Genomic DNA, 26,956 nt, shown 5'->3' with positions numbered 1-26,956 from the left:
GTTCAGTTATCCCATAGCTATCTTCTTTTGTGGCTGCACATGACAATGTACGGCTCTTAGAGCTACTTGATTTCTCATCCGTGTGCAGAGACAGTAAAAAGAGGAGAGAAACATCAGAGAGAAAAAAAATCAAGGTGGAGATGAAGTGATGATATAATTGCATAAATCTCACGCAACCATTTTGATCAAAGTTTAAGTCCCATTACTAAGTTAGCCACTGTGGTTAAGAAGAAGCTGTTTTTTTGGATGTAGTTACCATGTCCAATCTTGAACCAAAAACTGTGAAAAAGAGTGTGGAAGCATGCTGATATAGTTAAGCCAGAAATGGCCATCCTTAGAATTGAGTGATCGCTCCCATCTGAATGTCAGAATACTCAGGATCTTTTTGTAAGGAGGAGGTGGACTGGGCGCTGGGAATGTAAACCACAGTGCCCTGTAGCTAATACATTTGGACTAGTGATGGCTCGTTTCTCATGTGAGAACCAAGAGACCTAAAATCTCCCTTCAAAAATGTTCCACTTGTTAGAGAGGAGAATGGAAACTTTGCAACATAAGAGGGCATGGCATTTCCTTTCTAAACACATCTAATAAGTAATTATATTTTTTCATAGGATGTTAGCAAATAGGATGTCCTACAGTTTTATGTAGGAACAAATAAATTGATTTTTAGCCATTACATATTAATAATAGATAACAGTATGCATGTTATAGCTTTAGACTTAAATTTAGAAAGAATAAAAATTTAAAGAAATATATAGCAACATGTACTGTGTTGGCAAAGTATCATAAATAACATTTATTTATTTAAAAATTTTTATTGAATTTATTGGGGTGACATAGGTTAATAAAATTATACAGATTTCAAGTGTGCAATTCTATAATTCATCATCTGTATTTTGTATTGTGTGTTCACCACCCAAAGTCAAGTCTCTTTCCAACATCATTTATCTCCCCTTTACCCTCTCCTACCTCCCCTCACCTCCCTTTATCTCTTGTAGTCACTGTATTGTTGTCTGTGTCTACAAGGCTTTTTTTTTTCTTAATCCCTTCACTTTTTTCACCCAGCTCCCCAACAATCTTCCCCTCTGACAGCTGCCAGTCTGTTTTCTGTATCTATGAGTCTGTTCCTACTTTGCTTCTTTATTTTGTTCATTAGATTCCACATGTAAGTGAAATCATATCGTATTTGTCTTTCTCGGATTGGCTTATTTCACTGAGCATAACACTCTCTAGGTCCATCCGTGATGTTGCAGATGGTAAGATTTCCTTCTCTTTCACAGCTGAGTAAGCATTCCATTGTGTAAACCTACCACAGGTTTTTCATCCATTCATCTACTGATGGGCACTTGGGGTAATATTTTTTTATTATTTAAAGTGATGTTTAGCAACATGTTTTTTAGCCTCCATGTTTTGGTGTGTTTTTCAGTTTTTTTCTTGTGATTGATTTCTAGATTTATAACATTATAGTCAGAGAAGATGTTTGATATGATTTCAATCTTCTTAACTTTATTGAGACTTGTTTTGTGTCCTTACATGTTGTCTATCCTAGAAAATGTTTCATATGCACTTGAAAATGTATATTCTGCTGCCGTGGGGTAAAATGCTCTGAATGTAAGTTTGTCAATCTTTGAAATAATTCTGAGACTTCATTAAATTTTCATTGCAATCTATGTAACATTTATGTTTAATAAATGTCATAAAAGGTCTTGTTTCAATTTGTGCTTGAACTTTCTGCAGCCAACAATTTCCTCTACCAACACCTGCTAGAAATAATTTCACCCCTAAATATAGTAAGCTTCCCCCTTTATTTGTGTTTTGTTTTATGACCCAATTAACTCTAAATTAAGTAGGCTTTATGATGAAATAACACCATCAAGTTGACATATAAATAATGTCAATAAATATAAATATACATATGTCAGTGCTCAACTGCTGAGCCACTCCAGCTGGGCAGTCTTTAGCTTTATTTACAACATATACATAGACCCAGATCAGCTAGAATTACAACAGTTATTCTGGAAGAAAAGTGTACTCTCCCTTTGGAAGGAATGTTTTCAATACAGACCTTTTTTGTAAGTAAGATATATATATAATTTAAATAAACTTTAAATTTTAGAACAATTTTAGGCTTACAGAAAAAAATTTTAAAATGGTGCAGAGAGTTCTTGTATACCCTACACTACTGTTTTTCCTATTATTAATATCTTACTTTAGTATGGTGCATTTGACATAATTAATGAATGATATTGATGCATTATTACTAATATGAGTCTGTAGTTTATTAGAATTTTCTTGGTTTTTACATAATGCTTGTTATCTGTTCTGAGATCCCATTCCAGATGCTGTATTACATTTTGTAATTATGTCTCCTTAGGCTCCTCTGGGCCATGAGAGTTTCTTCAGTCTTTTCTTGTTTTTAATGACCTCACAATTTTGAGAAATCTTGGTCAGGTATTTTGTGGCATGCCTTTCTATTGGAATTTGTCTGCTAGTTTCCTGATGATTACACTGAGCTTATGGGTTTTGTGGAAGAAAGCTGCAGAGGTAAATGTGCTATTTTTCATCACATCATATCAAGGGCACATGCTATCTATATTATTTATGACTGCTGATGTTAAATTTGATTACCTGGCTGAGGTAGTGGTTGTCATGTTTTTACACTATAGTTACTCTAATTTTCCTCTTTTCATACTGTACTCTTTGGGAGGAAGTCATTATGAACACTAAATGAAAGTGTCATACCTACCTTTTTAATTCATACTTTTTTAAAAAGTCTTACTTTAATAGCTGTTATCTCAAGCAAATAGAAATAGTGATAGTGAGCACCCTGTATTGTTCAAAAATTTAGGTAGAAAGCTTTTAATATTTTATCTTTATTTTTGCTTTTTAAAAATACACTTTATTAGTTTAAGAAGCCACCTGCAATTCTTAAAATGTCAGGTATAGTCAGCCCTTCATATTCATGGTTCTGCATCTGTGGACTCAACAAACTGTGTATCAAAAGTAATTTTTTAAATAGTTATATTGTACCTGGGTTGCTGGTTCAATCCCAGTCCCAGTGGGGACAGCAGATTGATGTCTCTCTCACATCCATGTTTCTCTCTCTCTCTCACTCTCTCTCTATTCCTTTCTTCCTTCCACTCTCCCTCCCTCCTTCCCTCTCTTCCACCCTCTCTAAAAGTCAATAGAAAAAATATCCTCAGGTGAGAATTAATAACAACAAGAAAAAACACACCACTTATGAAATAAGTAGGCAAGTGGTAGACTGGAGGAAAATATTAGTGACACAAAAAATAGTGATAATAGGACTTGTATTCACAATATATAAAAAGTCTTAAAATTCAATAATAAAATGATAAAGAACAAAAGAAAAACTAACAAAAGTCTTAACTGGTCACTTCACCAAAAACACCAATGTGCATATGAATGATTCCAGCATCATTAGTTTTCAGTGAAACGGGTCTGCAATGAGGATTAGGGTTTGGTTGATTCGTTTTGTTTGCAGCTCATTTAGCACATAAGTTCTTCAATGTCAGTGACTGCATTTTCCACATCTTTAAAAAAATACACACACACACACACACACACACTTATTGATTTCAGAAAGAGGGAGGGAGAGGGAGAGAGAAACATCAATGATGAGAATCATTGATCAGCTGCCTCATGCAAGCCCCCCACTGAGGATCGAACCCCAAACTCAAGCATGTGCCCTGACCAGGAATCAAACTGTGATATCCTGGTTCATGGGTCAACGCTCAACCACTGAGCCATGCCAGCTGTGCAATCTTCCATAATCTTTTGATATTAGTAACTAGCATACAGTTGAGGTGCAACAAATATTTGAATGAAAGAATTACACAAAGTCAAAGATAGCTAAGGTAAAAAAGAAAAAAATGGAAAGGAAAGAAGAGAGGAAGCCTAAAAGGAGGAAGGGAATGCTGTCTAGGGAGAAGAAAGCAAACACTTTCTCAGGACCTCTGAGAAGCTGAGAGGTTGTCAGAGAGACAAGAACATGGTCCTTAGTTCTATTTGGTTTGGCACTGTGTATCTTTGCTCTTATATTTGATGAGTCACTGAACATATTTCTTTCACTTTCAAGAAGGTTCTTGCTTGAAATTATCCTTGAAAAGTAAGTAGTTACAAAGCTCTTCAAAATTTTGGCACAGAAACTGAACTCATTCCAGGTTCACTTTCAGTTCTATTGTCAGCTCTTTATTCTTGTTGAGAACTGTGATATCATTATGTTCTTGCACCAAGTTTTTCTTCAGGTTTTTAAACACCTTCTTCACGACTAGATCTGTGCCATAGTTTTTGCTTCTTGGTAGCGATTTTATTAAATGCTCTCATGACTGTGAGTCCCAAACTGAAACTCTCTTCCTTACACAGCTTTTACTATATTTCAGCCTGGGTTGACACTGTTGATTGACCTCATTGAGTTTGCCCTTTTTGTGTTGGAAGACCCTGATAATTATATGAAAACCATAAGCGACTACAAATCAGTTTCAAAACATGAGACTTATTTTGAGATCAAACACTTAGAGTAATATTAAAACCTTATCTATTTAATAATTATCACACATTAGTCAGTATATAGAAATTCTTTCAGAGCATGATGAGCCCTGCTGTGGTAAGTGCTCTAACATCACTTTTAAAAAATTAGATGCCTTTCTTTTTGCTGATCTGTGATTTTCTTCCTTAAAACATGAAACTCAATTAGTTTAAGATCTTTTCCCTTTGCAATTCTTCCTTCTCCAGATCTTTAAACAATGTGTTTACTTTAAAATTTGAGATATTTGCTAGACATTACAATAAAAAGAAACACAAAAAAGAACTTTGTATTTTTTCCCTTTCCATTCTTTTTTTTTCCTTCTTACTTTTTTATTGAGTTTATTGAGGTGACATTGGTTAATAAAATTATATAGGTTTCAGGTGTACAATTCTGTATCATCTGCATATGGTATTGTGTGTTCACTCCCCCAAATCAAGTCTCCTTCCATCCCCATTTATCCCCATTTGTCCCCACTGTGCCCTCACCCCCCTTTCCCTCTGGTAATTACCATACTGTTTGTGTCTATGAGTTGGTACTTTGCAAGATCAACTAACTAATTCTCTCTCGGTAACCTTTGGTAAGCATAGATGATTAAAAAGGTCTTATTATCTACTTGCTAAATATCAACTGACATTTTGTTGTCTATACTGATTTGAAGATTGAAATAGGATAAATACTTAGGTGCATAGTCAAGTTATGATACTTTATTCTACCCTTTCTTAAAAACTAAGAATAGATTTTAAAAACATACCCTGTTATAGATTAAAAAGATGGTGAGACATCTAATTTTTTTTTCAACAAAGTTTATGCAAAGAGATAACATAACCTCAGAAACTCTGACCTTTCACCTCGTTGGAAAGAAGGGTAGATCACAACAAATATAGCTCCAACTTATGCCGAATGCATGGTTGAAATTGCTTTGATATGTTAAAAGTGTTCTGTAGCTTTCAAGAAGCAAGAGTTCTTTTCTGACCCCAGGATTTTTACATTTCCCATTATGTAGATCGATTGTTTGGAAAGACCAAGGTGACTGATGGTGTCTGAGTTTCACAAGGTGGGAACAAATTTGATTGTCTGTGAACTGGGAGAGAAATGAATGCTCAAAGCAATTGTCAGTTACATTTTTGTTGTTGTTGGCTTCACATTTGCTCCAAATCCAATAAAGCTTTGAAGCCTCTAATAATTTTCAAATGGTCATTGAATGACAATTTTAACAAAATTCAAATGGTAGAAAGACAAAATTGAAAGTTATAGGTAAATAAAAAGGAGTCTTGGATATTATTTCTGATTCACATCACTTTTATTATCTAGCTCTGCACTAGAATGTAATGAAATATTTCCCATGCACAGAAAGGATTTCCCCACAGATGTGCTGGAGAAGTTTCTATGATGTCTCTCCTGTGAAGGACTTAAATTCAGAACAGCTAATATGAATAATAGTTTTTGAAACATGTCTACTCACAAATTTTTAGATATTCATAAAATTAATGAAAATAATGGTTGTTTAGTTTTTAAAAAAGTAATCTCTTAATTAATAAGAAGGATTCAAAATCACAAAATATTACATAGGAAAGTGGCAAGAAAAATTACTTTTTGTAATCTGTGTCCTCTCCTTTCAGGAATGAGCATGTGAGTAGTCACCAGCATGTGACAACCAATTTACATCAGATTTGGAGGTACTTTCTAACTTTCCTTGATCTCTTTTGTGTTCAGTGAGCAACACTTGGTTTACAATTTGTCTTCAAACACAAACTGGCAATGGGGAAAGAATGCTCAGACCACTGAACATGAAATATATAGTTTATTTGACAGCTATAATTCTTAGTGTAAATTATTTCACTCATATCTTCATTTATACAATAGTTCTCTAGTGTGTTTGGAATCCATGGAAGAGTGATCCTTGAACACACTGACACAATTCAATTTAAGGGCATGAAAAGTGACGATCACATCTTAGATTACCTACCAGGTACTGCAACTCTATAAAGTTCTTCCTAAGAGCAAACATTTCGCATCCTTGATTTTATCAGGATGTAATTGCAAAATTCTTGCTGCAAAATTCTCTTTAAAATCTATATATAGGGCTTCTAGTCAAGATGGCAGAGTAGGTAAATTTGGTACTTGAACGCTCCCACAACAACATCAAAATTACAACTACAGAATAATTATCATTCAGAACTGCCTGGTATCTAGCTAGACAGAAGTCCTATAACTAAGGATATAAAGATGCCACAGTGAGATTGGTAGGAGGGGTGGAGATGTGGAAGAGGTTGTCCCACACTTTCCTGTGGTGATTAAAAATTGAGAAGAATATTTTGGCTACAGAAGTCTCCTCTAAGGAGGGAGAGGTCCCAGACCCACACCAAGCTCACCAGCCCAGGATTCCAGTGCCAAGAAGAGAAGTCCTCATAATTTCTATATATGAAAACAAGTGGGAATTGTGGCTGAGTGAGGCAAAGAGCTGTTGGAGTCCCAAGCACACTTCTTAAAGGACCCACACATGTACTTCCTCAGACTCACTCTCTCTGAGCTCCACAACTTGGACAGCAGCTCAAAAGGCACCAGGGACAGGCAAGGAGGAACTAAATTATCTGGCATCAGGACAAGAGCTGAAGGGGCAGCTTTTTCCCAAACAGAAGTGCTGGCAGAGGGCATTGTTCTTTTTCTGAGCCCACCTCCCACAGAGTCAACAGGCAGGTACCAAATCTTAGTCTCCATCAAAACACTGCTCTGCCCTGGTGATTCCCTGAAACCCCTCCCAACCCAATTTGCAGGCCCACCAAAGCCTATTCCAGTGGCTTTTCCATACAAATTACCTGTCTTTGTTCATGCTGCAAACTTTCCTAAAACCTCTCAAAAAAGTAGCATTTGGCTTGGTGTGCCCCAAACATTTTACTAAGTGGCACCAGGCTTGGCACTAGCAGCAGCCGGCCTTGTTTCACAGCTTGGCCTCTCCTAGGGACCTCCAAGTCCAATACAAGTAGCAGCCATCTGCAGGTTGCTTTGTAGCTCATGCTGGGTGACCCCAAGTAGGGCACAGGTGGTGGCTGATCTCAGCCTGCACCTCCCTGAAGGCCTGAGAGAGAGGCCACCCAGTGGACAGATTCAGACCATGATGAAGCATTACCCAACCACCTCCATGAATGACACACTCAACGGGTTGACTCAGGGGGCACCAGAGCCCTGTTGAAGTGAGTCCTGCTCCATGGGGTTGGCCCCTGCAAAGCTGATCCTCCACAGTGTCACTGCCAGTCCTTCCAGCCGATCTGCCAGGAAGTAAATCCCTCCCATCAATGTGCCAACAGCAATCAAAGCTCAACTGCAACAGGAGTGTTTATAGCCCACATGGGTGGAGGGGCACACCTGGAGCAACCAATGAGGTGACTAAAAATCTGAGCCAATGAACCCCACAGGACACCTACTACATAAGGCCACTCTATCAAGATCAGGAGACGTAGCAGCTCTTCCCAACATATAGAAACAAACACAGAGAAACAGCCAAAATGAAGAGACAAAGAAATATATCCCCAATTAAAGAACAGAATAAAATTCCAGAAAAACTAAGAACTAAACAAAAGAACTGAACAATGTGGAGGCAAGCCACCTACCAGATTCAGAGTTCAAAATGCTAGCTATAAGAATGCTCAGTGAACTTAGGGGAAGGACACAGAAACTTGGAGAGAACTTCAACAAAGAGTTATGATACATAAAAAACATAAAAATAGAGATAGAAAACATTAAAAAGAACCAGAAATTAAAAATATATAATAACTAAAGTGAAGAATCCTTTACACAGAATCAAGGGTAGAGCAGATAAAACAGAAGATCAAGTAAGTGATTTGGAAGATGAGAGCCAAAAACAATCAAGCAGAATTTTAAAAAAATGAGATTGCTTAAGGAGCCTCTGGGATAACTTCAAGTGTACCAACATTTGCATCATGGGACTTCCAGAATAAGGAGAGGGAGTAAAAAACTGAAAACTTATTTGAAAAATAATGATGGAAAACTTCCCTAACCTGGTAAAGGAAATAAACATAAAAGTCCAGGAAGGACAGAGAATCCCAAACAAGATGAACCCAAAGAGGCCCCCACCAAGACACATCATAATTAAAATGCCAAAGATTAAAGACAAAGAGAGAATTTTAAAAGCAGCAAGAGAAAGTCAGTTACTGGCTCAGAAAAAAACATTGATAAAATAAATAGTAATGCTATGGTCTAAATGTTTGTATCCCCCCAAACTTATGTATTAAAATCTTAACCCTCAAGGATGATGGTGTTAGGAGAAGGGGCATTTGGGTGGTTCTTAGGTCATGAGGCTGGAGCCCTCATGAACAGGATTAGTGCCTTTATAAAAGAGGTGCCAGAGTGCTTTCTTGCCTCTTCCACCATGTCGAGAACACAGCAAGAAGGCAACAGCCTTGAACTAAAAAAAGGGCTCTCACCAGAATATGAACTTTTTGGCACCTTGATCTTGGACTTTCCAACCCCCAGAACTGTGAAAAATAAATTTAAATTGTTTATAAAACTACCCAGTCTGTGGCATTTTGTTAAAGTAGCCCAAATGGACTAAGGTAAGTAAATAGTAAATACAAATAAAATAAAATAACTCCTCTCCATTAACACATGCACAGTAATTGAGTGAGCCATCACTGAGGGAGTTTCATGTTAGAAGAGAAGGTGAAGTAGAACAAAATGATTACAAGTGTAAGCTTACACTCAGATTGTCTAGTATGAATCCCAGCTCTCACCTTGGGGCACCTACCAATGTTCTTTTTGTCTTGGTTTTGCATCTTATGATGGAGATGACAATAATGCTTCTAGGGTCTGTGAATAATAAATGAGTTTATATAGTGAAAGCACTGGGCAAATAGTAAGCATTAAATTAATGTTAGATCATTATGGCAATAGCATACCCTAGGAGTTTGCAGCTTTAAAAATCGCCAGGTTACAAATGGCAGACTTGGAACTGTTGCTTTCCTGGAATAATTTGAAATCATCTCTGTTTTAAATAAACAAACAAACCTCTAATGGTTAACACTACCAGTGTGGAGAGCAAAGGTAAATCTGTCTTTCTTGAGATCGCTTATGACAGGATGCACATCTACATAAATGATAAGCCCACCTCTAATGAAAGACTCCGTCTCCCACCAGACTATCATGTGTGACAACTGGTAAAAAAATATACTTACTGAAATAGAAAAATGTCTCTATAGGTACATACCTTATATTTTTACATTTTTGTGTGCTTGTCAATGAAATGAAATATTTATTGGTGTTTTAAGGTCTTTTTTATAGCAAACTTTAGGTATAGAAATGTTTTCACAGCAGATATAATGTTTCTTTGATATTTGTGACATTTTACTGTAGATTACAAGATTCTCTGAATACATGGAACAGTAGATATATTAATGCAGTCCAGTTTCTTTCCACAAGCAATACATCACCCAAAGTAAAATAAATGGTTTTCAACGAGAGATTTAATCATAAGCTAAAGAGAAATGGAAGCTTTAAAGACAAGATTTAAAGAAAAGAAATGAAGCCATAACTGGAGAGGCGGATGGGATGTGTGGAAGTGTATCCTGGCTGATTTTCCCACCTTATACTTTCTCCACAAAGACCTAGTGAGTAAGGGGTTGACTGGCATTTGCTGAAGACAGTCTTCAGCTGGTTAAATTTAAATTATTTATTGAATTAATCCCCTCTGTAATTAATGGTGTATCTATGTGGTCAAAGAATCAATTTTTTAAAAAAATATCAATTGACTACATGACAAAATTTTTATGAGTGAAAGAAGGAATAATCTTTCTCTGGATCATGAAGAGAATTAGAAATGGAACATCCTAAGATTTTCCCAGTTATTCTAGAAAAGCCCAAGTAAAAAGCCCAGTGCATGCTTACCCAAGCACTTCTACATCACAATGCCCCGCTTTCTCTGCCCTTGGAAGAGCCATGCAAACTTCAGGGCTTACAATTTCTCCCAATAGTCCCATTTATTTCTCTGGGGATTTTCTAGGTTGGGTTTAAAAAATTAAAAAACAAAAACAAAATCTGCAGCGCTCAAAAGTCTTTATAAAAAATGCATGTGTCTAATAATCATGTCTATATATTTTTTCTCATGTAGTGTATTACTGCTCCTTTTAATTAGAATTTTTTTAAATAAGCATTCAAATGTTATACTTGCAACACAGAGTTGGAGGCTCACTTTATATCATTTCTAACCGCCCCCCAACCTCTCCCAGCAGAACATTATTAAAGCTAAAACTACTTACACCAGGTAGGAAGAAAATAATCCCTCTAAAGGATTCGCTCTTTAAAATTATTCCACTGGCTAAACCAATCACACTATCTGCCCTAAAATGGTTGATTATAAAAATTTGTTACTTGGTTCAAAAAAGTTTCCTTTGGCCAAACTATAATGACTCCTCTTACTAAAAATAAAATATAAATAATAAAATAAAATAAAATAACCTGTATTTTCTTACTAAAATAACCTTTAGAATCTTCAACTTCGATTAAATTATTCTACAATTTTTGAAAAGCTGTTGCTAAAACTGCAACTCTATATCCAAAGATGAAAGGTCACTTAAAACTTCCAGTGTGCCAATTTAGTTAATGAATGCAAAGAGAAAGCTTCCCCTTACAAAACATGGTTAAAATCTGATAATAGTATTTTCTAAGGTGCGTGAATTTTAACGAGCTGACAGTTTGACCTTAGCTCTTCTTTTTTTAAAAAACCATAAAAAAGTTTCATTTCTTCCATCTTCTTTTCAGTCATTCTATTATTATTGGAACAAATGTATGTGGTTTTCAAGAACTAGAACTGAATTAATAGGGAAAACAACCAAGTTAAACAGGTTTTATGTGTTAAGAGAAATTCATATTGTACAAAATAATTTTTTATTAGAAAAATTAGCTTACAAACAGTGGTATACCTTCTGAATGGGGAACAATGTTTGCTACAAGAATATGCTATTTAATGGGAAAATGGCAATAAATTACCATGCATTAAAATACACGCTACATTGTATATTTTATCTCACACATTTTTGTCTGTTTCAAATCCCTAAACTTACATAATACAGGGAAACTGACATTCAAAGCAATCTTTATGAACAGTTTTTCTGTTTCATAGCTTCAAGATAAGAGCTTCCATCTGCTGCAAAAAAAGTCTCTGTCAACAGAATCCACTTGATCAAAGAGTTTTTGTCAGTTATTAAAAGAGGGAAAATCCACAAATTTGTGATTCTCTGTTATCTCTCCCATTTTCTGTTTACAGCTTATACAATTTTCATGCTTTCAAATTGCAACAATAGTTTAACATTTTAAGTACATTTTTGGCACATCATTTGAGAAGCATTAGGGATATTTGCATGTATTCTGTTCTTTAGTAGCTCGGTGATGGCTTTCATCTGTCCCGATTGCCCCAAAGGAAATGGAGCCTTGCCTTTGCCTATAGTCATCATCTCTAGAAATTTAAGTCACCTTTATTGGTGACTGAATTGACTCTGAGTGATTTACTCAGTTGAGGTGAATAATTCTGTGCTTAGCCCTTTGCCCTACCCCCCCAAAGCAAAGATGCCATTGCACTTAGGCAAAAATCAGTCTGTTTAAGAAAATCCTAAGACATTTACACAATTGAAATAAAATTATTCTTCTGTAGGTGACATGAAACATAAAATAGCAGTATGATATGGGAGAAAGATCTGAAAGCTTTTTCTGGCTGTTTTTCTACAAAGCAATAAAATAATACGCTATGTAGGGTAAGTAAAAATACTCATGAAAAATATATTTCTTTTTAAAAACTACAGTGTTGTTGTTGTTTTTATTTTGATGCTGAAAGCATTGTGGTCAATTTTAATCACTTTCAAATGAATCCTGACACACTGGTGGTTTATTCAAATATCTAATTATGTCATCTTCATCATGTATTACAATTACTAGAGAGGGCCTGGCCTAAAAACGTAAAATTGTCTTCTGTAGCTTCTCCTTCTCTCCTGTGAAATCTCACCTGTTTAGCAACTCTTCAATGTCATTGATCACTCAAAAAATCAAATCCAAACCCATAAGACTGTACCTAATCTGTCCCATACTCTTCCTCAAACTATACATTAGTCACACTCTTACTTTATGCCCTGGTCTGTCTCAGAGAATTTGGTTGTCAAAATTCACTATCACCTAATATCATTTTCACACATGCTTCCTCGGGCAGGTGAGTTCTTCCCTCCTCTCTTTAGTTGGCTAAATGTACCTATTGCTATTAATATTTTAATTTTAATTTTTGTTTCCATCAAGGCAATACATTTTTTTAAAAAAATCTAATGGGATTATGTGAAAAACAAAAGTTCCCCCTTTTCCTAACCTCCATGCACCCTAAAGTCTTGATTCCCTAGAGCACAGCCAGCTGCATAATTTGGTAAAAATGAAAACATGGGACCTTTTGTTCTAAAAGTAAGAAAAAAAAATTGTTAAAGTTACTAGAGCATAACACTTTTTTTTCTTTCTTCTGTATTCTCTCAACTTATTAGGTTTTTATTTTTATTTAATGTAATTTAACTAAAATTTAAATTATTAGATGAACCTTGCCATTTATTTTTATATTATGCAATGACAATATTAAATGTAAATGCAAAAACATTTAGCTTGTATATGGAATCACCCAAACGACAAAATTTGTATTTTATAGCTTGCATATAAATATGCATTTACTTCTTACCAACAGTGGGCATTCTGCACAAAATTAGCTCAATTGTTTTTATTTTATTTCTTCATGCATGCACATTCTATTACCACTCTCTACCTGGGGCTTATCTTTCCCTTTCCTTCTATCATCAATTTTAGAGTAAGTGGTTAGCTATTTCAGGGAAGTTCTACTTCAACTAACTCAGTGTAGATGCAACATGCATACTTTCCACTCACTTGAATCTTGCTGAATTCCCGCCTATCATGGGTCCACCAGAAGTCTGTGCTCTCAGTCTGTGCACCTCAAGCGTTATATGCAAATATGTTGGCAAGGAATGGTAGACACATATGCTGCATGTATCTCCTGCTTGCACACATGCTCTATTGTCCCATTAAACTTTCCTTACAAAACCTGAGCTCAAAGATAAAATTATTAAAAATTTCAAGACTGCAACAGCAGAGCATTAAACCAAACACAAGCACCCCTAGATCTGGGGTCCTGTGTGAATTCACAGCCCACATGTCCATGAAGCCAGCCTGCGACAGAAGCAACCACTTTTAACTATTTGAGTGGTCTTGTCTGAAATATCTAAATAATGCATAATAAACTCACTCATATTTTATCAGCATTAAATATTATTAATTACACTAAAAAATGCAAGGATTTAACATTCTGACACTGCATATTTATATAATTACCTCCTCTCAGTATAATTATATAATAATTTTATTAATTAATAATCAGTGATCAAGTTATGACTTAAAATCTTATTTACAGTTGAGCAAGGTAGTATATTAAAATTATAGAATCATTTTTTCTATAACTTTCTGTTTTCACTAAAGTTAATAACCTCCTTACTAATTTACTTTGTTTTCTCTTAGTTTAACTCCAAAATCTTTAGAATTTCTTCTTAACATGGAAGCTAATTATCAGCATATATATATATATATATATATATATATATATATATATATATATATATAAATTGGAGCCTGTATTTATATTACTCTAGATTTGCAAATCATTCACATTCTCCTGGACTTTCTACTAACATTATCCTGAAATTTTTTTCTCCTTTCTCTTATATTGAGTTCCCTGTTTCCTGGGTTCCATTTCCCCCCCTATTTCTTTGGATTATAATACAATATATCACCAATGAGTTCCTAAGAATGGGAACTTGGGAGGCAAAACTTTTGAGGCCTTGCATGGCTGAAAATATCTCCAAAATTGATTAGTAATTTGAGTAAAGAATTTGAAGTTAGAAATAACTTTCAATTAGAACATTGAGGGCTATGTGACATTGCTTTCTAACTTTAGATGTTACAATGAGAAATTCAGTGCCTTTTTTAATACCACTTATTTGTATGAGATTGATTCTTTTTCTCTCTGAAATCTTCTAGGATGGCAGGCTTTTGTTTCTTTTGTTTTTCAATACTTCGCTTGCATTGCTTTTGGTAATAAATCTACTTCCATCTTTTTTTGTTCTTTTGTGTATAGCACGTCTTTTTACCCTGGCTGTTTTGGTTTTGAGAAATTTGATAATAACGTAACTTGGTCTAGTTTTTTTTTTTTGCTTTGTTCTATGTTTAGGGAAAAGACATTTGGAGCTTAAGATTCATTGAGATTTGTGGACCTGTGGGTTTTTAGCTTTTGCCAAACTTTGAAAAATGTCAGCTGTTATTTTTTCAGACATTTTCAGTTTCCCCACTCCTTTCAGAAATTCCAATTACATGTACATAGGTCCCCTTGAAGTTGCCTCACATCTTATAATTACTGTTCATTTTTTTATAGTTCCCTTTTCTCTCTGTGCTTCATTTTGGAATGCTTCTTTTGTTCTGTCTTCAAGTTCTCTGATCTTTTCTTCTGCTATTAATCTCACTGAGTACATTTTTTCATCTTAGATATTTTAGTTTTCATTTTGGGAAGTTTGATCTTAGTCTTTTCATATATTTTCTTTCTCTACTCAAACTTTTTGAACATGTGGAATACAATTATAATAACTACTTTAATGTCCTTGTCTGATAATTCTAACATCCAAGTTAGTTCTGGGTCCGTTTTGATTAATTTTTCTCCACATTATGGGCCTTATTTTTCTCCTTATTTTCATGCCTGTTAATTTTTTATTGGATGCATCATAGGGTGAATTTTACCTTTTTGGATATTACATATGTTTATATTATTATAACCATTCTTAGTCTTTGTTCTGGGGTACAGTTTAGTTACTCAGAAAGGTTTCCTTCTTTTGGTCTTGTTTTTAAGGTTTTCTAAGTAGAACTGGAGCAAACCCAATCTAGGGGAAGTTCTTCCTCAGTTCTAAGGCAAGACCCTTCTGTGTACTCAGTTGGCCACAAATCATGAGGTTTTCTTGTCTGGAGGGTGGAAACAGGCATCATTGCACAGCCCAGTGTGAGCAAGAGCACTGTTACATCTCATTCTTTCTCCTTAGATCTCTAGGGTTTTCTCTCTGAGCTTCTCCCTCTCCTTCAGTCCCCAGCCCTTGAACTACATCTGGTTTGTTCTCAGAGATTGTTCTCTTCATGTCCTTTTTCCCCAAGTCAGGGGGTCTTCCAGGATCTACTTGAGTTCTCCCTCCCTGTGCCACAGCCTGAAAACTCACTCAGATCAATAGCTGGGCTTATTATAGGGCTCAGTTGATTTGTTTCTCAGTTTTCAGATTATGGTTCTTTGTTGTCTGATGTCCAACCTCTTAGCATCCATTGTTTCATATATTTTGTCTGTTTACCATTGTTTCAAGCAGAAGAGTAAATCTGTTCCTTGTTGCTCAATCTTGAAAAGAAATAGGAGTCCCACCCATGTTTTTAATTTCAGAGAATTTATTATTTGACACTATTTTCTATCTTTAAAAAAAAAAAAAAAATGTGATCAATGCTTTGTCTTATCTTTCTGAAGCTTGGTTTCCTGGCTTGTTTTTGCAAGTTGCCTTTGGCCATTTCTGGTCAGTGAAATGTGAGATATATGAGGTTGAGACAGTAAAAGGACCCTGACTGACTCTCCAATCTCTATCATCCTATACTTAGGAGTCCAGGAGTGCTCCAGATGGCCCAACATTTCTCAGACTGGATCTCTGAATGACCTCCTAAATACCTATAATGGACTTTGCATGAGTAAGAAATGCATGTTTATATGTTAAGCCCTGATGATTGGAGGTTGTTTTCTATGTAGCAGAAGTCTAGTCTATCTTGACTAATATCCTAACTTCCAGAGAAAATGCTGAAAGACCATAGTAACTTTATTTCCCTAACTTTTTGCTTTTTGCTTAATAATATATATTACAATGTGTTTTCTCCACTAAAATCTCTTTGAAGACAGAGATAGTAAATACCAATTACTCAGAAAATATTGTCTGAATAGATGAATGGCAGAGTTTAATTCTTTCACTGTAACATATTAAGCATAATTGATATTTATGATTATAATAACCATATGGATTGAGACAATGTAGATGTATTAGCGGTAAAAATGAAATATAATAATTTAACTGCATTTATATATAATATTTGGAGAAAATCCTTAACTTTTCTTTTCTTGGCTTTTTCTAATTCATTTAAGTAGTAAGGATTTATTGTACAACTAGTAATCATATGCTGTGCTTGTTTCTAGGATATGGCCCAAGGAATTAAGAGAGAATATTTGAATTGAATTCTAGGACTTACAACCTTATCTGGGATTTCAGGGCAGGGAAATGGCACAATAGACTTTATTTAAAAAAATGTATGGCCATATAATTTCAATGTTTTCTGCAATGATTTTAAATACTATTTTCTATATTGGAAAGATTACTTCTAAATCCAAAAGCATTTGTCTATGAGCTAGTTGTATGGAAACCTAAACAGAAATATAGCTCTAAATATGTTAGCTCCAAAACTGTATGTGGCAGAGAGTTTTCTTTATTTCCTTCTTTCTCTTCTCTTCTGTTTTTTTTTTTTTTCTTCCATGGAAGTAAACTTTTACTCTAATAAAATACCATTTATTACTTGACACGGATTCATTATTAGTGTCTGGTTGACAAATTTTGACAATCAAATTTTGTTTTAGTTGTTTCCTTGTTTCATGTACAGAATTGTAGCTCCCTGAGGACAGGGCAAAGGCTATAGAATATCTTTTGTCATGATCATTATGTAGCTGTTCACATAGATAATTTACATGGAGTTCTCTTAACTGTATGAGCTCAGAAAAGGCTTGATTAAATCTATGTCAGAATTTCTTACATTCATCTTATACAATCAACATTTTTAAGTGCACATTATGTGCAAATACTTTTTCTAAGTGCAGGGGTTATAAACAGGGAAATATAAAGGTAAACTCTCCTCTTTCATGAAGTTTACAATTCTAAAATATGAAGATCATATTGTGACAAGTGCTACAGGCAAATGTAAATCTAGGAAGGAATAAGAGAGTGCCGGAGGATGACAATAATGTTTTTAATAATTTGATACTCGAAGGTCTTACAACACAATGAGTATCTAATAGACTCTATAAAATGTTGAACATTTTTTTCATCATAAAAGGTTGCAGTCTATTTTCCTGAGACTGCTATCTACCTTTTCTTTTTATCTCTGTCCTTAAAATTACTGTAAATAATAAGTGACCTATAACAACTCCTTGGTGGATCCTGTGAAATACATTCTAATTAATGTGTTTAAAATGCACTGGCTTTAAAAGGGAAATACATATATATTTTTCATTGTATGGATTGAGTATTTGAAATCTAAATAATTAAAATGATCAAAGCAACATTAAATGAGTTAGTGTTATATCTGGAAATAGAATTCATATCTTTTAATTTCAGCAAGTGTGTCAAGTGTGCACATGACAAAAAAAGTGCTTTCTGAGTGCTACATGTTATTTAATATTAGAAAGCAAATATTTTTCAAGTTATATAAGTTTCTACAGTCTGCTATTTCATTTAACTTGACTTCAAGTGATCAAAACCTGGAAGAATAAATTCACAGATATTTCTTTTCAATTATATTTCTACGTGATTTGGTAACATCTTTTTTTGAACTAAGTTTTGGCCTCAGGAGATCTGATGTTTGTTTTCAACCTAATGATTTTTTTGACTGATCTTACCCAAGTCTTATAATCTCCTGCTTGAGTTTCCTCATCTGAAAAACAGAGATAAGAATAGTTTCTTGCTGTTACTGTTAGGATCAAAATGTGAATAGCTCTAAAGCTTTGGTGTACAGAAGAATCAAGATGGTACAACAAAACATGGTGTGTTGACTTTAACCTGATCCGGCACCTGGGGTACTTGCCCTCTACTGCCAGAGCAAATGTATCCCACAAGTCACAACTATTAAAGCTTGACTTTTGCAAAGGGCAAATTTAAGCCACCTGTTATGTTTGGTTGGTATCCCACTTTCATCCACTCTCTGAAATTTTAAAGTCAACAATAAAAGACATAGAGGAAAGGATAGCTGCGTTATTAATAACAAAATTGACTGTGTTCTCTCTCTCTCAGGCTCTCTGTCCCATTGCCATTCTGCATCCAGCATCTGTCTCCATGCTCAAATGGACAATTAACTGTGAAAGCTTTTGACACAGTCAGCTTCTCCACTCCACAATGTACACGGTTAAAATACATGCTCTCTTTACTTAAGGAGCTTAGGATCACATGGGGGAGACAAGGGTAACATGGAAAACAGCAACAAACTACTCAGAAATAGACACTAAGTCACTCTGATAGAAATGATAACTGATTTAGGAGTTATCACTTATACCTTATAATTAGGTATATTAGAACAAACTATATTTCTAACCATTTCATGCCATCCCTTTGAGTCAATACTATATACACTGTCTTTCTACACATTTATTTATTTATTTATTTATTTATTTATTTATTTATTTATTATTTGTTTATTTATTTGAAATCCTCACCTGAGGATATGCTTTTCATTGATTCTAGAGTGAGAGGAAAGGATGGGAGGAGAGAGAGAGGAAACATCAATGTGAGAGAGAAACAGCGATTGGCTGCCTCCCAAACACGCCCCAGTGGGAGACGGAAACCACAACCTGGGTATGTGCCCTGACCAGGAATCGAATCCTAGACCCTTCGGTGCATGAGAAGACGCTCCAACCAACTGAGCCTCGCTGGCCCGGGCATTCTAGACATTTAGAAGTCTCTTCTTCATTGCTGCCTCTTCCTATATCTAGAGACTTAAGTCACTTTCAACTTCTTAATTTTGCATTAAATTAAAATACTTTAAATATATACTTCTAATTACCACCACATTTTTTCACAAGTTTCTAAAAATGTGATTCTAAACTCTATCAGACTTAATACCTTTTGTTACAAATATATATATTTAAAATACTTATTATTGATTTTTAGCAAGATAGGACAGGAGAGGGAGAGAGACAAACATGGATCCTGCTGCCTTTTGCACCCCCTTCCTGGAGATGGAGCCTGAAACCCGGCATGTCCCCTGAGCAGGAATTGAATAGGCAACGTTTCGGTGCCAGGGAGGACACCCAACCGACTGAGCCACACTGGTCAGGGCTACAAATATTTTTAACACCCAAATTTCTATCCTAAACTGAAATGCAAAGATAATAACCTACATATTATGTCATATATATATGTATATATATATGTAGGTATGTATTGATCTTCACTTGAGGGTATGTTTTAATTAATTTATTTTTTTAGAGAGAGAGGAAGGGAGAGGGAGAGAGAAACATCATTGTGAGAGAAACATTGATTGGTTGCCTCCCGTACATACCTCCATCAGGGATAGAACCGGCAACCTAGATATGTGCCCTGACCGGTAACTGAGCCTGAAACCTTTTGGTGTATGGAACAATATTCCAACCAACTGAGCCACCTGGCCAGGGCATGTTATGTTATATATATATATATATATATATATATATATATATATATATATATTTTAAAATCAGTATAAAGCTCTAAAAGTAATATAAGGAAAGATGATAAAATTACCTTATAATAATGTACATTTCAGTTTGAAAACATTTAGACATGACTACACATAAAAGAAGCAGTGAAATAATAATATAACACAAGCTGTGGTGATATATTGCACCTCTCATTTGGCATGAACTGAAGAAAAGTTTAGTAGCAATAGCTGCTATTCAGCTCCAGGTGCTTGTTACCAGGTATGAATGTTACCCTAGTATTCTTACATCTTCTAATTTCCCACAAAAATCCAGAATTCAGGATTTTGATATATAATCTCTTAATTTTTAAGTATTTACAATTAAAAATTTCAAAACAAAGCATTAAAAAATAAACATCTTTTGACTACGTAAACCTCAAAATAACAGTTTTGATATAGTGAAAGTTGACTAACTGTAGCCATTTTAAAATAGGGCCAGAAAAGCCATTCTAGAAAAACTGCCATACATGTCTTTTCCTTGAACTTTTGGATTGTTTGGACTGGGCCAAACTAACATTGTCTTACGACTGAAGACAACAAACTCTCTGTCTGAAGACAGAATCAGTAACCAATCGTGTATAGCCCAGAGTAGCTGAGTTTATCAGCACCTATAGAACTCTTCCTTTCATGTCATTACTCCTTTCATTTTCTCATAAAATCCCCTGGCCTTTTTTTTTTTCTTTTCCCCCTGGCCTTTTTCTGTAATCGAGACACTATTTGGGCTGTTGCCTGAATCTGTGACCCCAGATATGCACTTCTTTGATCCCAAATAAATGCTTACTGCTTCTTATTTCACATTTTTAAAATTTCATGTTGACAACCTCTGGTGTCCATGCATTGAGATTAGCCTCAGTTCATGATATATTGGCCTTTTAATGAGAGAGTGCAAGGAAAGAAATTCCAAGGTTGCCTTGTGTTCTTTCCTTCCTAAGCAGATATTTCTTTTATAAATTTAATGTACTGAATAAAACTAAATACAAAGCTTAAGGGAAATGTAGCAACTAGGAAAAATAAGGTGACTTTTTAGCTAAAATAGACCCCTGCTCTAAAACTTAGCATCATTTGCGAGCATAAAGGACATCTTTATTTTTCTAAATCAAGCCTTTGAGAATGATATTCAATAAATGGGAAAATTATTTCATTCTTCATGTTCAAGTAAATTAGCATAACAAAGCTGCTTAATGTGAGAGTTCACAAAGCTCGATTAATACATTAATCCTTACATTTTACAATGGGCTTTATTTTTGCAAATTATTTCTATAAGAAACCTCCCATGCTTTTATTTTTTTTCTTTCTTTCAAAATATTAACTCTATAGGAACTGTCATTTTAATGAGTAATATACAAGTTTCAATCCAGGGTGTGGCATCCTCTTGGAGGAATGCTGGTGTGGGGAGAGGCACAGGGTCTTTTCCTTGCTTAAAGGACCTATGTGAGTGATACTTCAGTAAGGCGTTCATATCATGTATTGCCTTTCCATTCTATAACAGACCATGAAACAACTTTTTTTTTTTTGCTCAGCTCCTTGCTGGGCCAGTTCTGAAACTCTCTCAAATCATTCCTACAGTTATCACTACAAAATGCTTCAAGAATTCACTGAGGCTTCATTAGCCATGTGTGAGCACATAAAATATTCGAAATGTTTAAATTCAGGAAGATTAATGTGTAGTTCAGGACTCAGGTTTTTCTTTTTGCAATTTACTTGGGAAGAGGGCTTGATTTCAAGTCCAAGTATCTGACCAAAGCTGATGCTTTTACATCCATGTTGTCACTAACAAATAATTTCATTTAGTGAATATTCATTTTGGCATTTCATAGTCTACCCATTTTGAAACTATAAAATTGGGGAAGCAAAAATGAAAAACTTAAAATTTTTATTTAAACATGATTACGAGATCCTACTGGACTGACTTGCTGAGAAATTTAGTCTTCTTTGTTATGGTCACTCTTATTTTCCATAGGGTCATAAAAAATTTGAGAAAACTTGTCTGGATAGGGGAGAACTAGAGAAAAGCCTCTAATCATTGAGCCTTCAATAATATTCTCTTTTTTAAGTCTACAAAGTCTCTTATATATGGGCCATTTAAAGGCATACCATCATGGATGATAGGGGTCTCCTTCCTAGGAAAAAACAAACAAAAAACCTGTCTTGCCTGGCTGGCATGGCTCAGAGGTTGAGCATTGGCCTATAATCAAGGCGATCGAGGTTTGATTCCTGGTCAGGGCACATGTTGGGTTGTGGGCTCGATCCCCAGTGGGAGCCATGCAGGAGGCAGCAAATCAATGACTCTCTCATCATTGATGTTTCTGTCTCTCTCTCCCTCTCCCTTCTTCTCTCTGTAATCAATAAAGATATATTCAAAAAAAAACAAAACACACAAACAAAAAGACCCCCCACTTTGCCTTGATTCTAGAGGCCAATCTTTTCACAGTCCTAGCCATTTCCCTGGGGTTCACTCAGGAACAGGACCCACCAGACCCTGTCTCCTTCTTCCATATACCATGCCCTACATCAGTTCCACTTAGCATTATCCCACTCAGGAATCTCGTATCCAGAAAACAAAGCCTAGGAAACAGATTGTTTGGAGGCAACTTGTGTTTTAGCTTAACAACAAGCATCCTTTCAGCCAGCAATGCCCCAAAACCTGGATTCCTTACTGGAAGCAAGTGCAACAACCAGAGGTTACCATCTCCAGAATCATCCCATAACATTATTCAGTTAAAAAAAAAGTGCATTTCTTAATAGCAATGATGATGCTATGTCATAGTTCGTATCACATGGTTCAGTTACTAAACCAAAATTTTTCAAACCTGAAACTTCTTCATATAAAATCCATACTAATAGTTAGTTGGCTGAAAAGTTCACTTTTATATGAGGGGGTTGGGGATTTTGAGAGAATTGGGGAAATTGATTAATTCAAATTAATTAAACAGAGAGGTCATTAGACTCAGGTGGTTCCAGTGCCTTAACAACCTGTGGAAGCAATCCAAAACCTAAGGACAACCTCTCACAAGCAGACCACAAGGCTTTCCCAAATAAGGCAAACATTTAACCTGTAGTGAGTCAAATAAGTTTCTTGCTTTGTTTCCACCTTTTCTCTATAGAAGCTTTTCCCCTGCCTTCTTGACACTTCCACTTTGACATCGCCTCATTCAAATTAATTTTTGCTCAAATAAACTCTTAAAAATCTAAATATGTCTCAATTTCTCTTTTAACACTGCCCAGGCTATTGGGTTTGAATATTTATTTTTTATTTTTATTTTTTAAATATATCTTTTTGATTTCAGAGAGAGGAGAGGAGAGGGAGAGAGAGAGATAGAAACATCAATGGTGAGAGAGTCATTGATCGAGCCTGCAACCTGGGCATGTGCCCTGACTGGGAATCGAACCCCAATCGCCTGGATCCTAGGTCGATGCTCAACCGCTGAGCCACGCCCGGCCGGGCTGGGTTTGAGTATGTTTTAACAAAACATCTAATCCCATGATTGCCAAGTGGCTTATAAATCTATGTGCCACAATATTTTGGCCACAGTCTGAAAATATAACTTGTGTGTAGTATTACTTTCAAATGTTTATGAATTTTGTTGTGATTAGTAAAATTTAAACTTATTTAAAAATATTAATACATGAATAATATCTTTCTACATTATGTATTTTAAAAATCAATGAATGATGAAAGTAAAATTATTATCATGCTGAGAGGGACCATGGTCTACAATTTTTTTACATTAAAAATTGGTGGTAAAGTAAATCAGAAAGGCCAGTGCTTCTGCTGCATCAACTGGAAAAAAAAGCCAGAGAATTACAAAATGAAATTCAATTTTTAAAGGCATCAAAGAAGTGTGAAAACAATGAAGACCAGGTAAACCACAATTATAGAGAAAAGAGAGTCACTCAAAGTGGGGACATTTGTCAATTCTGGATGTTGACTGAAGATCAGTGTTAGCCTAGGCAGGAGGACTCTGCTGCTGTGGGGAAAGGAGAAACTGGAGAAGCTTTTTGTTCTCGCTTATGACTTGAGCGGCAAATATGACAGTTGAACAAAATCAAATACACAGATACTTGCTGAGTTTTAGGGCACTGTGGTGGTACAGAGAGAGCTCAGCTGAACTCTCCTTAAAGACAGAGGAAATTTCCTTCAATCTTTCAATGATCAGAAAACAAAAACACACTAAATAGAAGGACTAGCGTAGTTCAGTATGTGATTGTCCACCCTTACAAGATATGGCACAAGTTCTCAAGCTGCTTAGGTGAAGAGGCTGGCGAGGTAAGCTGAAAATCTCTGAAGGAGTAAATTAAGTGTTCGGATATAATTTATTTTATTTTTAAATATGTCTTTATTGATTTCAGAGAGAGGGAGAGAGAGGGAAAAAGAGAGAGAAACACCAATGATGAGAGTCAGTGATCAGCTGCTTCTTACACGCCCCCTACTGGGGATCAAGCCTGCAACCGGGGCATGTGCTCTGACGGGGAATCCAACCTTGTCATAGGTCATTGCTTAACTGCTGAGCCATGCCAACCTGGCTTCCAGTATAATTTTAAGTTTCAGGAGACAAATACTGGGGAAGGGCCATGCCTTACAAACAGAGTAAACAGAGGTAGACAGAGTTTTACCAAAACCATAACCTAACCCCAACCCAGAGCAATTCTTGATGGATCAACCCCCACATAGTCTGTCTGCCTGACAACAGAGAGAAGATATACTCTGTGGAGGGTCACATCATCTGAACCCTCTAAGATTTGTACATGCATAAAGTCTCACATAATATAAAAAGGAAATAACAATTGTTATAAAATAAAAGACAATAGAAATAGATCACAGGTGACCCAGTAAATAAAAGAGTTAGTGGACAGGGGCTTTCAAATAACTATAATTAATGCATTCCCAAAAAAAGAGGAAAATATGAGTAATATAGGAGGAGGGATGGATAATTTATCTCTTAAATCAGTTGCCTCAGCTTTCCTGGTGAAGGAGAGAAGGGGGGATGAAGATGGAGAAGAGAGGGAAGAAGGAGAAGAAAATTGAGGAGGAGGGAAGAAGGGGGGACTGTGTGCTTTGTCTTGTGGGGATGTTTTAAAGGTTAGCAGACTATGACACCCCCCAAAATGTACTGCATTGGTATATTGATTATTTTGAGCTGTAGGCACTTGAAAAACAGCAAATGCAGGGAAGGTCTTTCTCTGAACTTCCCTTACCTGCCTAAAGACAAACTCTCCAAAAGGAGCTCAGTTGTCAGGAATCCCCTCCCCTGAAGTTTCATCAACCAGGGAAGATTGACTCTTATCACAGGAGAAGGAACTAGAAGCTGGCACCACCTTCATATACACTTTGCCCCAAACAGTGGTACCTCCTGCCTGCTCTTCTAAGGGTCCACTCATCTTCCTGAAAATCATTTGCTCTCCCCTGAGAGGCCTACTTACATTCCCTCTTCCCTTTCCCTATTAAGATGTCATTTAATCCTGAGCTTTAAGACAACTTGGGGAGTTACTCATTTTTCCCTGAGCATCTCCCAAGTATATATGAGATACATATGAATAAACTTCAGTTTGTTTTTCTGTTGTTTATCTTTTATTACAGGGGTCTCAGCTAAGAACTCAGAATTATAGAGGGAAAATAACTTTCCTCTCTTACAGTTTGGAATTTATACTGAGCAACCTCCATTTCTGCCCCTGTGTACTCTCCAACCTTCTCCATCTGGCTTTTTGACCTATAACTTGACCTCTGTGGAAGCCATCAGCTGAGCTCTGTTGAACTTTTTGGCTGACTTCTATGGTAGGCCTCACCTAGATTCCATGGCTTTCCCAGAACCTCCTAATGGTCAAACCTAAGAGGAAGCCATGAAGTCTAGATGAGGCCAACCATAGAAGTCAGCCCTGAGTTCAACAGAGCTCAGCTGATGGCCTCCACAGAGGTCAAGCTCCAGGTCAAAGAGTACCTGAATTGTGAAAGACTTGCATGATGAAACAGAACATCAACTACAATCTATTTCTTATGATGCTTGAATCCACCTGCTGCATAATAAGTTTAACCCATTTGGGAGCAGCTCCTCCAGGACTTTGGTTTCTTGACCTAGAAAAACTAAAAAGAGGAAAGTCAGTAGGCTGAAATACAGCTTGTGCTGCTGCAGCCAATCTCAAGTTATATACAGATTTTCATTTTCTCCCTCTTCTACATCCCATTCAAGAACCTGTGCCCCTTGGCTAGAAACTATGACAATCTGAACTTACCTGGTGAACCACCACGACCTTCATCCCTGTGTTATCTGAACCATTCTCAGGCAAGGTTAAACAGGTCATATTTTGCCATATTTACCTTATAAACTTTAGCAAATATAATGTTGAAGTGTTGTTATACACCCTCACTCAACTCATTTTCTTTCCTCCTTTCCAAGGCTACTCATCATCCTAAAGGACTTGAAATCTCTTGCATATTTTCCACACCATCTTTACAAGGAATGTAAATCTCAAGGAGGAACTCTCTAGGAGGTATTCGAAGGTACAGTGATGGCTGAACATTCTCACAGGGTGGCAATGCTTTTCCCAGTCAGATGAATGCAGAGATGGGAGTAGATGACCTTCAAAGAGGAGAAAAAGTATACACATAGTGGCTTCATAAAACAGTGTGCCTAAGCAGAATGACAAATATTTTAACATGTAAGCAGCTTTGGGTAACTGAAAGAGAAACATCTGAAAATCTATGCAGGGGCCATAAAATGAAGGGGACTCTGTTGCTCTGCTAATAGCAGTGAACTTTATTTTGTTTAAGATGAGGAGATACTGAATGATCTTAAGCCAGGTATTGAA

General features: G+C 35.9%; 1 pseudogene; it reads right to left on the bottom strand.

Moving 5' to 3' along the window:
* Positions 1–26,449, bottom strand: part of LOC107524186 (succinate dehydrogenase [ubiquinone] iron-sulfur subunit, mitochondrial pseudogene) — a 31,957-nt pseudogene extending 5,508 nt beyond the window's left edge.
* Between the last annotated feature and the right edge of the window lie 507 nt (positions 26,450–26,956).

The sequence above is a fragment of the Miniopterus natalensis genome, chromosome 7, assembly GCF_054644295.1.
Source record: "Miniopterus natalensis isolate mMinNat1 chromosome 7, mMinNat1.hap1, whole genome shotgun sequence".
Lineage (NCBI taxonomy): Eukaryota > Metazoa > Chordata > Mammalia > Chiroptera > Miniopteridae > Miniopterus > Miniopterus natalensis.
Note: the sequence above shows the minus strand (reverse complement) of the source record. Positions and strands in the feature narration are given on the sequence as shown.